General features: G+C 44.6%; 1 long non-coding RNA gene across 5 annotated transcripts in view; it reads right to left on the bottom strand.

Moving 5' to 3' along the window:
• The window catches only part of LOC308180859, an 84,505-nt gene that overhangs the window by 65,586 nt on the left and 4,351 nt on the right, over positions 1-14,568 (bottom strand). For all 5 annotated transcript variants that reach the window (XR_013941216.1, XR_013941217.1, XR_013941218.1 and 2 more), the window contains one exon: positions 1,680-1,808. This is a non-coding gene — a long non-coding RNA (uncharacterized lncRNA). The remainder of the gene's footprint in view (positions 1-1,679; positions 1,809-14,568) is intronic.

Below are 14,568 nucleotides of genomic sequence, written 5' to 3'. Positions count from 1 at the left end.
AAAACCAGCCTGAGCAGAGAATCTAACATCTTTCACCCAGAATTAAAGCCCGAAAGTCACATCAAGAGCAAGTGGCAGTTTCTTCCTTCCACGGCTGGGGACACCATTACCATCCTGCTCCACCCATCCCATGTCAACACAGGAAACGAGGACCCAATCCAGCAACCAGACTCATTCTTTTCTCCTCCTACTCAGTAGCATATTACAAGGCCACTAAATTGAAAGGAATGTTGATTAATTCTTGAGCTTTCAACCCTTCCCTTCCCAAGCACTGCTTCTTTATAGATTTCAAACCAGTTTGACAATATATGGTTCTTCTGGTGTACGTGTGGGTTTTGGAGCAATATTTAACAACTAAATTAGATGTATGCATAAAATATACACAAGGGTGTCTAGATATTAGGAGGGGTGTTATTACATAAAGACAAGAACAAAGACCATTTATATTACAGTTCACAAAACCAGCACACAGATTTGTGCACAGGTACACTGGTTATAAGTGAACTAATAGCTCAGGCATTTTATGCAGCATTATTCATGACTTTCATATTAAGCCATCCATATTCTTTTAAATTCCATTTTATGTTACCCATAGTATATTTAATCTGTGCCATTTATACAGTCTTAGTGGAAGAGGTCTGCGGTTATGCTGCGGTGAAGCCTCCGTAGCGTGGCCATAGCCACGCATGGTGCAGGTCTGCATTATGCTAAGCAGGCAGCAGTGAGCGTATGCACTGAGTACGAGATCATCATTGCTTCAGACAAAGCCTAGCACAGCGTTAGGCAAACAACAAGGACCATGAGCTATGTTCCTTGCAAGTAAGAAGTAGCTCACTGGCCAGAGGCCAGCGCTCTTCAAACCATTCTGCAAATGGCCTAATCAGAGCTGTGATCTGTTCTGTATACTCAATTTGTTGAGTCACATCAATTTGTTGAGCTTCCTCTCCCATTAGAAAGACATGCAAGTGCCGTTTTCTAAACATATTAACTCTCTTCAGGCTATTTTGTTGTGTAAACAGAAAGGCAAGTGACTGGGCATTGCATTCTAGAAACTGATGTTTGCCATGCCCAACTTCTTTACAACTTCACAAGTTCTGTTACACCAGTTTTATGCCTCTTTTACTTCATGGCACCATTTTGAGAATTACGCTGTACCATTTTTCCTAGACAACTCCAGCTTAATTGCAACTGGAAAATAAAATTATACACCATACAGGGGAAGGACTCTTCAATTAACAAGTTACGCCTTTTCAGCCACGCTCAACGACCCACCCAATACCCAGAAAGCCCTTAGGGTTAACCTCAAGGTTGCAAAGCCACGATTTACCAGCGGTCCCACCTCAATCCTGAGACCTTTGCTCAGTTACACATCAGCGATCGTTCCCACCACTGCCAGTCCTCCAACCTTGTGCTCCCCTGAACCTTGTCTGGAGCTGGCACAGGCTCAGGGCACAGAAGCCAACCCACAGCAGTGCTATCACTCCCACTTCTCCCCAGCTCTGCTTCTCCCTGCTGCCCACAGGGAGAGGCAAGCTGGCCTCAAAACAAGTCTTAGGAGGGCCCAACTTGTAAATTAGGAGGGCAATATAAAGTGGCTTTGGTACAGGCTGCCAGAAGCAACACAGACAGACTGGTTAAGGTAACTTCAAGGTCAACATCAAGTACCGCTGGAGACATACCCTTTCTCCTGAATTTCCTGCCAGTATCTTCTGTCAGCTTCCCACCATCGCTTCTGTGAAGCACGATCACCACCTTGCTTGCTTGCTCTCCATCCCAGAGCTGGCTGATTTTGGATCGGGCTCTGTACGCTGTTTGTGAAGCAAACCATAAAATAGCATTATTCATAGGCTGCTGCTTTGCAGGATGTTTTCCATGCCACCATGCACACACAGCTTGTACAAAGGTAAAGATTTTCAGCTTTCTTCCCTCTGTACAGTAAAAACTTAAGGCCAATATTTGTTCCTTTTTGTGTTAGAAGATCACAACCAAGCTGCCAATCATCTGGCCAAGAGGGTTATGCAAGAGTCAGGTTTACAGTAAAGTTGTACAAATTTTATAGCGCCACAAACACTTCAACTACCATGATGCTTAAAACTCGAGAGCATTTGGAGAACAAGGAGGGTTATTCAACCTCCACACCATTTTGGCTGCATGTTTTCCAGGTGTATGATTTCACCACATGGAAAAACACAGCCTTTGCCAAAGTGAACTCATAAAAACCTTTGATGAGTAAAGTTTGGATAATCACAAATCATTTGAACCGACAGTTGGTCCAATTCTCAAAGGGGTTTGGCAGACATAATATAATTCGTGGTTTCACACGCAGGCCATTACCCCCCTCCCCTTCATCCCTCCCCCAAGATATTCACAAATTTGGAAGATGTTGTTCTAGAAGGTGCACTGGGTTGGGTTTGCCATGTTTTTTTCCCTCTCCCCCCACCCCCCCAAAGGGTTAGGCACTGCACTATTGCAACCCAAAGCCATTTGGGGCTGTGAGTAAGCTAGCAAACAGGTTTTCCAGAACTGTGTTTAGATAGTTGCATGATCTGCCTATTGGGGCGGGGGGGGGGGGGGGGGGGGGGGGGGGGTGGAGAAAAAAATTAAACTCTAGGTCTCTCACCACCCATTTGCTGGCAGGCAGGTAATATAAGGCAAACGCTTTAACAATCTCTTCCTCTGACACATTTGGACATGTTATTTCAAGATGTGTGGCGTCATTTAAGGCTGTGCCATGAGATAACACAGTATTTACATCTCTGGGGTGGGAGCAATATTGCTACAGCTTTTAGACATTATTGACATAATATTTCTTTGATAAACAATCTATCAGGAAATTGTCAAACTCATAATTGAGGTAATGCCAAGGACTAAGCATTCTTACATGGTCCAAGATGCAACTCGAAACAACATTAGAGAGCATAGAGAGCAGGGGGGCGGAATTAGATGATCTTTAAGGTCCCTTCCAACCCAAACCATTACACGATAAACATGATAAAGATGTTCTGAACAGCTTATGTGAAGCCCCTGCTACGGAGAGAAGTGTTCGTTTACAGCTCACATGATCTGTTCTCTATCCAAATGGGTAGATCACAGTGGAGTTATTCCTGATTCACTTCTCTATAAGCAAGAGCAAACACCCCCAGAACCAAATGAAGCTTTCATCCGTTTAAGCAGAAAGTTTAAAATTGCCCAGTAACTTTTGTGTACTTGGATGCATTTGGGCTGTAAGAGCCCTATGTTCTGCACTCCCTGATGCAGATTAGGAGCAGACAGAGATTAGACATTTAATTTCTACAACATGAATTATAGTTCTCAATATACTTTATGCACCTCATCTTCGACAAATTGTTATGCCATCTTACACTTCAATGAGCAGACTTAAAGCAAATAAATAAGGTTTTCTTCACGTTATTCAGTGTATGAATTTTTCTATAGTTCAGAATAATTTGAAAACTGATGCATTGGTAACTTCCTAACATACAGACCAAACCTAAAACATTCAAATTGCCTGAGAAGTTTTGAGAAGTCCTGAGATATGTCTGTCCCTTGGCCAGATATATAGAAGAGAACCATCTGCAGCACCACATCACCTTTTTTTTTTTTTTTTTTTTGGCTATTTTTCCTTATAAGCTTTTCTAATGAACACTTCTGAAAATTCATGCCTGCAAATTCACTGGATGGGATAACGGTAGTAAGCAAATGCAAAGAGAGAGGCAAGTTGCATCGCCTTTTTGCAATTTTTAGTATTTGCATAGTTTGTCATAAACCTCCCCTCCTCTACCCTCTTAAATAAATCAAATTTTGTCCTACAGCAACTCCATGAAGTTGGAGGAAGGAGGAAGTGACGTTAGAAGAGTGCCCGGTGATCTCAGCACATCACCATCATGTCACACTGGCTTACAGTGAGGTCCAATTTTCCAAAGCAATGTCCTATAAAGGTATTACAATTTCCTTTCTCCTTTAAAATCCCCTGTCGCTTGGTCAGTTTGGCACCTCAAGCACGTCGCTTTAACACGTACATTGTGCTCGTTCGTGTAACCCATGTGCCCCAGCTGGCGAGGCTGCAAATGAGCTGGGCCCTCACCCCTTCCATAGGGCTTACTGCTGACATACTCCCATCGACTTCAATCAAGCCCCTAAGTCGTAACATGCTTCCATGTTCAGCTTCTTGGTTTGTTTTTAAGTGATCAAGCTCACACAAGCCTAACGATTCCCTTCAGTTTTACAAGCATATTCATGTTTGCTGTCAAACGCATGAGTTAGTTTTCTGGAGGCTATTGCAAGAAAGCAACCATTAATTACTGCAACTGCACAAAATGCTTTTTTATTTAGAGATGGATTTCAAAATACATCACTCTCCCAAACTAGGTAGTCACTGGTAAACAGTTTATCTACTCTGAAGTTTTAGAAGGCCAGTGTATTTTGATTTCCTTCAGAAATATTCCTCTGCCCTTATCTTTCCCTTCTGCATGAACTGATGTGCATTTTTTAATTTATTTTTTTTTATTCTGTGCCTTTAGGGACTTCATGGAAGACTTCCAAACACAAGGAAGTGTCTTAAAGGGTAGCAGAAATGCACGTTTACTCATTACTGAATCTTTACAGCACAATTTGTTTCAGCAGACGTCCAAAGACATGGCTTCCAGTGGGCGCCCCTGGGAAAGGCACCTCCCTTCGCATGCTCGTGGTGGCACCAGAGCTGATGGCTCAGGAGTTTGGCCTGCAGTCAAATACCTCACAACTACAGTTTTCAGAGAAGTCCCAACATTACTAAATGCCACCTAATGTGACACACTTTAATAGCCTGACTGTTATTTAGCTACCTAAATTCAGCTTTGAACTCCTTCAAAACAAAAACAAAGAACAGAAAGCGTGCCTTCTACCTTTCTCAGAGGAGACCCCAACCCTCTAACTTTCCAATAAAGGATTAAAAGTACAGGAACCAAAAACACCAGTTCCAGTTCATTAATGTCATACACACACCTGTATAGTCCCCCAGTAAGTTATCCTTTCCAAGGAGTCCCATGCTTGCATTCATGCCAGCTATTTCTTTGGACATCAGTGAAGACCATCAGCAGGTCCATCCGAGCATGGTAAATAATTACAGCCTTGAATGACACAAGACTTCACAGATTTAAAAACTACATAAAATCTTATTTCTCTAATTAGCTATTAATCAAGCACCAGCAAGTAAACATTTAAACAGCTGAGACCAGATCCACCTTTCAGAGAATTGCTTCTGCCAACAATTAACGTTGTAATGTTTTCCTGTCATCCTTTTGCGAGGAGAAAATGTTCGTTGACAACAACTAAAGAAAGCCTTGTATCTTCATCCCTGGACACATGCAGTGTCTAGAAGACCCTCTATTTTAGCATAGAATAGGCTCAAAACTTTTCCATTTTGACCAGGCAACAGAGACACCAGTCTCACCACTGCTGTGAGACGACGTGGGACCGGTGGCCGAGATGGCAGGTCTCCTACCTGCCCTGCTGCCCCACGCATTCCTACATACACACTAATTCATTTATGCATACCTCTAGCTCAGGGGATTTATAGAAGTTCACTGCTCTTAAGGATACCTCAGAGATGGGATAACATCACAGAAGTCACGACACCACCTTACGCAGTGACAGGCTAATCAGAACAACTAGCTTCTTTCACACACGCCATCATTAATTCTCTCTGCGAAAATAAACCTGTAAGTTTGGCTCGCTGAAGGGTTTTAATTAACACCATGCTGTCCAGTTTCTTTCAATTTCACTTTTTGTCAGTTTGTATGAAATTCTCAACTCTGACAGCGCACATACTGACTTCCTGGGTTTCGTTTCCATCCAGATATTTGTCTTTTTATTTATGAATGAAAGTATCCTTAGGCAGAAGGTGTTGTCCAGATTAGAAGCAGGCTGAGTTTCTCAGCTGAAACTTTTATCCCTGCCCAAAGAAAGCAGGCATATTTGGGTCAACAAAAACATTGCAAATTTATGTTGGATTTGTCACTTCAGCTGAAAAAATAAGAGTCATCAGCCTGAAAGTGCTCACGTAGTTTCAAACTGAAAATAATAAATTAATTTCAATTAAGAAGAAAAGATTACAGGCACTTTAATGAAAGGAAGCATTATGCATTAAGTCAAACAACATTTTATTCAGCCTATTCCCATTTTTGGTCCTTCCGCTGGTGTCATCATCTTCTCCTCAATCCTCTTTTTGTTTGTTTGTTTTTAAGAAACCTCTTCCTCGCAGCTCTCGGGAGCAGACAGAGCAGCGTGCTTTGTTCCCTGCAGCACGTCAGCTGCCTCCCGCCTCTCCCAGGAGGACCTGTGCCTACCAGCACTAAGAGTGCTCTGAGGCACAAACTGGAGTGAGGCTGGGATTCTCGCTGGAGAGAAGACTCTCCCCTTCACTGGTAGGAGCAGGGGCAACCCAACAGGTTGTAAAGGCAGGGCCATACAATACTATGCCGCAGTGCAGGAAGGTTTTTACCTGTGCCCAGCCTGCCGGGACAGAAGCCTGTGAGCGCTCACCCTCCTTATCCAGGAACGTTTTGACTCATTACACCCAAGCTAACGTTCCTTAACTGGAAAAAGGTGAGATCCCTCTCGGCCACTGTCACCCAAGGGTCAGGAACTACTTAAACACATAGATGGATCTGAAGCAGTTTAATGGTCTGTAATGACAGACACAGAGACCCTGCAGCTGGATGTCACAAAAATTAGAGTAAGCACTTTACAAGATGTGGGAAGAGAGATCCCTTCGCTGATTCTTCTACTAGAGAGCCAGCTAATTACCCACCAGATGGATGCTAACGCGATCAGAGGGGCTTGCTGCACTGGAAGGGGGTGTTCAGCACACCCTCTCCAGACACCGGCTAGATGCTGTCCCCTTCTGTGCTTCGTGTTTGGTTTCACACGAGTGTTCAGGCTGAAGATGCCCAGCTCTCAGCAAGGTTGTCATATGGACTCATTGGCCACCTCAGCAATGCTCTGGAACATTTCTGCTCTGTGGTTTTAGCTCTTAGCCATGAGCAACTGGCCAGTCCACCCAGCTGGGCTCTCCGGCTTAACCAGGCCTCCCTCCCGACTGCAGCCCTTCCCATAGCAGCACCATTCCTCTGCGCAACCATAAACTCAGCCTCTCCTTGTTGGCACAGACTCCAGACTTGGATACACAACAGAGCAGGACACGCGTTTGAGGAGGTTTGGCCCACAATGAGTCAAGGAGGGGGAGGCCAGGCTGCTGATGTCCATTCACAAGCCTTTTCATCTCTTAAACCATGAGAAAACACGCGGGGTGCTGTCCGCTCCCAGCGCTCCAGCATACCTCCCCACCTGGCTGCTGCTCCTCCAGCAGAACGGGTTGGGATCGCTTGCTTGGGAAGAGCTGGGAGATGCACATCCTTTTTCTACATCATGTAGCAGCTGCCTCTGAAACGAAACCAGCCCCATCTCTGAAAATACAGGGACTGCTAAAGATGTCCAGAACTGCACAATTAGCTCCTTTAAGGCTTGTGACCCTACGGTAGTTTTCCCCATAAACAGAGGCTGCTACAGGGACTCTGCAGCACGGACGATGTGATCAGACCAGACATGGTGCAGTCAGCCGGACAGGAGACAGGAACATCTGCACATCGAGCATGGTTTGCAGCAAGACTTCTTGCAAATCTGACCTCCATGGCCCTACTCATTGTGTCCCAAGAAAGCCTCTTCATAAGGGAGAAAAACAATGCTCATACAAGAAATATCTGTGGGGCTCATTCTTACCACTTCCCCCCGGCCTCCACGTAAGCAACCCATTATCTCCCAGCCACTGCTGCCGTGTGAAGCTGCGCTACAAATTTGGCTTGTGGGATTACAAGAGACAGATGTCTGATCACGAAAGAAACCTGATCTTAATAAGCACCTCACCCTCTCACCACGACAGGGTTTGGACTGGCAAATTTTGTCCTGTTAAACTGAGCAACATCACAAATTACAGTGTGCAAACATTAATCGAGACCACACCCTGAAAGAGTGAAGGGAATTGATGTGCAGCAGCGTGACAGAGCCGGACAGTGAAAACAGGACAAGTATTTCTATCACATGAAAGCTACAAATCAGAGTTCAACTTGCCTAACCAGCTCCCCTGCATCACATCGAGCACACAAATCCACCACCATGCTGGAGTTGGTGCTCCCAGGTCTACATTCCTGGGTTGCCAACATGCGTTGTGCATCTCAGATGGAGCCAGGAAAAGTCCTTGTGAACTTGCTCTTGCTCTGTGAGCACAGACCTAAGGGGGCAATTCACGTGGATAATTTGCAAATGGCAGGCTTGAGGACTGGGCTGGCGGCATTAAATTTGCTTCACCAGAATCCACAGATCAAATTCAGATCCTTGTGCACAGCCTACACAGACCCAGGAAGGTCAGTGGAATTGCTGGAGATTCAGGACACAATTTGACTGAGGACAATAAATATTGCTATTTCTGGAAGTGGCGGGTTTCCTTGGAAATCCGCACAAAGGCTGACTTTGCAAACAGCTGTTGTGGGACACAGGAGGCAGCTTTTCCATGCTAGTTCTACTATCATGATCTCTCTCCTACGGCTACAGTACAACACCCAGAAACACACAGGCAGATGATAACCCTAGTACAGGACAAAGGAAACCACTCCAGCCACTCCACACCTCATCTCCCATACCCGAGAGACCCTCCTTTAGCCAGGTACTGCCGACTGAACAGAGCTTAAACACCACTGATCCAGGTACGGGCCAGTCTGGCTTGATGGCTCCTGCTGTATTGTTGACCAAGAACTAAACCAATTATCCCGTTTCCTTTTAAAGGGTTCTCAAATGCCACTTGGCCACGCCACTTCACACCGGAGAACTCTGAAGCAGATTAATTACACGGGTAAATGTTTGATTGAAAATTACCCTCGAGTGATGTAGACTGCAAGAGGTTACCTCCCTCCCAGTACAAAAGGCCTGATTTGGGACTCTGGGGCAGCTCCCCTTTAAAGGCGGTATAATTCTACAAGTACAGAAAGCCTGGAAATAGAGAGAAAATAAACTTATTTTTGGCACCCAGGCCAGATTCATTTTGCTAGCAGCCCCCTCTGACACTGATGCAGCCCAAATGTGGCTGCCGAGCCTGTTACAGCCTTGGCTAGCTCAGACGTGGGCAGGCGGAGGGAAGCACCAGCAGTATTCTCCATTGGCAACAACAGCCCAAAGGCACGGCTCGGCAAGAATTTTAAGCAGCTAAAATGCTAAGCATCGGAGCGAGATTCTGTCCCAAAACTTCCTGTGGGTTACATTTGCACCTCAGTTTCTCTACCTGTAAAATAATAATTACCCAACACACCAGTTCTTGTAGGACTTAATTAGCACTTGTCAACCTCTTAGAGCTCCTCAAGGGAAGAGGAGCTATGCACCACAAAGTACTAATTAATGGAAGAATCCTTTGGAACAAAGTATATGACTCTGTTGTTGTCAGATCTAATAGAGTCATAAAAAAACAGGGCTGGAAGGGATATCAAGAGGTAACCTAGGCTGTTCCCCTGCCCTGAGGCATGATCGAGTATATCTAAATCACTCCTGATAAATGAATACCCCTAAATCTTGCGATGCTCAAACGGGGGATTAAAATAGATAAAGCTGGACTCATGTTACACGTGCACTGCACTCTGTGGCTGGCTGAAGGCAGACATATTTTCCCTCACATGTGGCACATGAGGCCTCTCTTAAGTGCCCTCTGCATTGGCCCGAAAGAGGCCGTACTGCACCCGCCATGGAAAAGCACTGCGAGACCTACCGAGCTTTCCGCCTTGCTGTTATCGCAGCTCGTGAAATAAAGAGCCCCATTATAACATATGATCCCCAAATCTCAAAACCTGAATTAATGAGATGCACAAAATGGGGAAAAAAGATAAAAAGACATCCAAATCAGGAATGGAGCACAGAGGTGTTAAAAGACCTGCTCACGGTTATGCAGGGATTTGGCGAGAGCCAGAAACCCAGCACAGATCACCCAAGTCTTGCAGTTCAGCCCTGTGTCAGACTTCTCCTCTGTAATACCTTCAAATCATTTTCATTATGTTTTTCCCACTTCTCTCCCTCCTTTCCAACCCCAAGAGTCCATCTAAAGTACAGTTTGGCCTGGCATATAATTCAGATGGGGCTACTGAAGCACTGAACTCCCTTAAAAATAAAAAATTAAACTTTTTTTTTTTTAACTGAAGTTAAGCAGGTCAGACCTGGAACATTAGCTAAGTGAAGATTTTTTAGGATTTTTTAAAATGCTTTTTAATTGTAAAAATGTGTCAGTTCAAGCAGTCTTTCCAAGACATACATGCAGCATACAGTAGGAGATACCTTTTTTTATTTGATTAACTTCATACAGGGAAGCTTTTGAAACTTATACGTTCTTCATCAGGCTAGTGGATGAAAGCTAAGCCAGACAACTGATACAGCACTTCAGAAGTTTATTAAATTAACCAATTAAACTGAGGCAGTATACAATATACAGAGGCCAAGGCAAACAATAGAAGGTGGAACACACTCCTGGGGCTGAGGCGATAGTGTTGTGTCAGCATTTCCATTATGAAGCTACTTCAGAGTTATTGTGGGAGGTGTGCAATAAAAAAAAAAAAAAAAAAAAGCTTAAACCACTGAATTCAGTCATTCTAAGGGATTCCCAAACATGCCCAGGCGGATGGAAGAGCAAGACGCAAACCAGTTTTTCACTAATTTTGTCACTTGAATTAGAAAGCAGGTTTGGCCTGGAGAAAGATGTTGGCACATCACACAGGAAACAAAGCACTGCTGGTTCTCCGGAGCTGCGCAGTGCCCAGCATAAGGGAGCCCTGTTCTCGGCTGCCTGAAAATACAACCCTAATGAACACGATTAATCAAGTACAGCACGTTTGCGTGGGCTGACACACAAAGCTTGCTCAGTAACAGAAGGTCTTTGCAGTAAGACCGGCATCTTGTGTAGCATCTTACTGTCAATCGCAGAGTCCCCACGCAGCGATGTAATGCAAAGAGTGCAAGCCAAATCACAAACACAGACCAGCTCTGTTCATATCAGAGATGAACCAGAGATGTTTACCCAACTTGAAGATCTGTCACCTCTTTAGACACCGGGCGAGAACCAAAGTGACTACATTTCACATCAGGGAGAGCTGAGCATGGACTGAACTCCCCCAGAATTTTGGGTGCCCAGCATCAGGTTCACATGCCAGCTTTGGAGGATGCTTCTAGCCTAAACTGTGGGGATTCTTTGGATAACAGATTAGCAGGTTTCACATTACATTTTGCAGCACGTGAAAACCTTTTTGTTGTGTGCAAACCTTTTCACGCAGCCCCAGAACAACTCACTGAAGGAGGAAAAAAAAAAAGACCAATAATGGAAACACTGACACAACATTTACTGTAACAGCATGATCAGCAGCAACTATAATTCTCCTTCAAAAAGTTACACCCACGCTGCTTTCTTTGGCCTCTATACCTTGTATATTGCCTTGGTCTAACTGGTTAATTTAATAAGCTTCAGAAATATTTAGTTGCCTGGCTCGAAAAAAAAAGTTGGATGCGATTTAAAACCGGGTAGCCTGGTTTGCAACCACGAGTTGTTCTTGGTATGGCATCTGCACGGTTCAGTGCAGCATCCCAGCTCCGCTCCGCTCCACAGGCGGTTCTGCCGTGCTCCATTTCCTCTTTCGAAACCAAACAAAGCCAGCTCAGCTCCCAGCAACACAGAGCAGCCACGCCGCTCTGGGGAGGCGAGCAGCTCGACAAACAAAGGTTAAATCGAATTAGCAGGACCCATTTCGGCGCTCCAGTTCTGCGACAGAGTTTAAGGGCGGCTGGGGAGCACTGGGAAGGCACAGGGGTGCTTTTAGAAGAGGCAGGATACCGCGGTGGGTAGGGACCAGCCTGGGACTCAGGAGACCCACTGCTATTCCTGCCTTTGCCAGTGACCTGCCACATGGCCCTGAAGAAGTCACTTCACTCCATGTGTTTTTCTTTCCCCTCTTGCCCTTTCTCTGCTTTGATTCTAAAGTTTTCCAAGCGATTGCATCATCCTGTTTGCACAAAATATGTATTTGCATAATATGTAGCACAAGAAGACCCTGGATCACAGCTGGGACTTCTCTTTATAACTCTTGCATCTAGAAGTATTAGCAAATTCGATGTTTTTAAATGCCCATTATGCGTATTTTGTAACCAACATCTCTTCTTTAAAAATTCTACTGTGTTGTTTCGCCAGACAACACAGAATAGGGGAAGGTCCCAAGTGGAAGATGTTGGCTGATGCTGTTCCTTGGGGGCGGAACCTGAAGGGTATGTGGGAGACAGAAAAAGGGATGGACTATTTTGTAGGCTAATAGTGAAAATCTAGAACAGCTGATTTGCAAAACTGACAAGAATTTACAAAGTTGTATATCTCTGACAACCTGGTAAAGACATTTTTCTATCCTGAGCTTCAGTTTCATTTGATCTCTTTCTAGGATGCTGGTGCCTTCAAATCCAAATTCATTGATTCAGCTTCATGTGGACACACAACTCTGTCCTAATCTAATTGAAGACTGTGATCCAAAAAAAAAAAAAAAAGTATTTTGGCTCATTGCCAAAGTTAACATTATTTCTACCCACTGCACTACCCTCCACACTCACCTCCAAAATCACTGAAGATCAAACAAAGAGACAGAGGAGAAAAACTAAGACAAGCAGTGACCCATCTTCCACACCCCAACTTTGCAGCTAACAACTGTCTAACCAGAAAGCTGCAAAGGAGGCATCCAAGCCAGCAAGAGCATCAGCAGGGGCTGAACTGGGGCCTCGAGTTCTGGCAGCAGCAATGCCCCAAGAGCAATACTTAGGAGGAGTAAGACTAGCAGCAACTGGGCTGTCCAATAGCCAGGATCCCCATCTCTCACCAGAGAGGGTCAAACAGCAACCAGAAGTCTGGCTTTACAATCTAGAGGGAGGAATACCAACTATAACCTCGATCCACAAGCACCACAGATCTCCTAAAAACAGAGCAGGGAGAACAGGACTGGCAGCACACCCACTTCAACAACAAAAGAAATAACATCAGAGTAGATGCCGCTTCCCTACACCTGTTACCAAAGGTTGGATTTTTGATATTTGTCTTGTGAACTGAACATGCAAACTGGGTTCAAATGAGGCCATCTCACACAGCCCGGGAAACAATAATGAATATGCAGGTTATCATCATCAATCTTGTAATTCCTGCAGGTCTTGAAGGCTTCTCCTGCAAAACACCCACCCATACAGGGCCAAGAATCCTAGCAAAGTGCCAAAAGTAATCCAAAGAGTGAGATGGGCAAGTGCAAAGCAATTTTTCCAAGAGTTCATTAAGCAAGTGACAGACTTGGGCTTCATTAATTTTCACCTGCTGTGCTACACCCCCACCCTTGCTTCTTCAGTGCATCCTGTGGCAAAGCACAAATCCCATGCTTCAGCCACGACCATCGGTACTGACCGGCTTACACAGAACTCAGTGGGAATCCTACCCCGAGTTCTGCCAGACTGGAGAGTTAGGTTCTTGCCATCTAAAGGCGTCACATTCCCTGTGTGAGTGTCACAGCACAACTGCTGCATTAAGGGCACCTGCTAAGCAAGAGTGGGAACGGTAACACGTAACACTGTGCAACACGCAGGTACTCCAGCTGTCGGGAATAAACCCCTTTGTGCAGACCATTCCTCCCCTACACGCTCTTGCCAAAGTTAAATGTTCTCTTCTTCAGCCCTCTTCAGGGCTTTTGGTGTTGTTGTTGTTTTTTTCCCCTTGCTATTTGTTTTTGCTTTTTTTTTTTTCCAATTAAAATGCAAGGATCTCTCCTTTTAAACAAAGGAGAAAAGAGGCTGGAGTGCATGAAACACCCTCTCCCTTTAATGATCTGCAGCACAGCCAGCTGGGACAAAGTTGGCTATGATGTCAGATTGCTGGTGCTTTAACAAAACAGGGCTGTTTCCCCCAAGTATTTCTCTAACTAAGCAGAACTCAAAGGTTTCCTTCTCCAGCAAACACCTGAGCAGAAATGACTCACCCACCGTGTTGGCAACTGGCACAGATCTTTAAGCCCTAATGCCAAGCCTGCTTATGTTGTTGAAGTACTGAGAGGTGAATTTTTCTTCTGCAACTTCCAAAACTGTTTGTCCACTTACATTTTGCATTAAAACTAGCCCTCGCCTTGCTCTCCTCAATGGGGATGAGTTGGGGTAAAACATATTTGTAAGACCAGCCACAAAGCAAAGTCATTTTTTCAAGCTCGTGAAACATTCAAATGCATCTCTCTCTAATCAAATCACTTTTTTTTTTTTTCTGCCTGACTTCCTTTAAAAATAACGTATATATGATCATGGTATGCACAAGCATGCATCTCTAATAACTTTTGAATGAGTTGGTTGCTTTCAGCTCAGTTTGATAGAGACAGGAGTTTCAGAGCTGTCACGTTGCTACAAGTTTTGTGAAAAAAGGCAGCTGGATAGAAGAGAGCTGCAGAGGCTGGAAAGCTGCAGCATGAGTACACCCAGTGTTAGAAACCAGAAAATGCCATTGTAAAG

The sequence above is a fragment of the Anser brachyrhynchus genome (assembly GCF_964034855.1).
Source record: "Anser brachyrhynchus genome assembly, chromosome: 20".
Classification (NCBI taxonomy): Eukaryota; Metazoa; Chordata; class Aves; order Anseriformes; family Anatidae; genus Anser; species Anser brachyrhynchus.
Note: the sequence above shows the minus strand (reverse complement) of the source record. Positions and strands in the feature narration are given on the sequence as shown.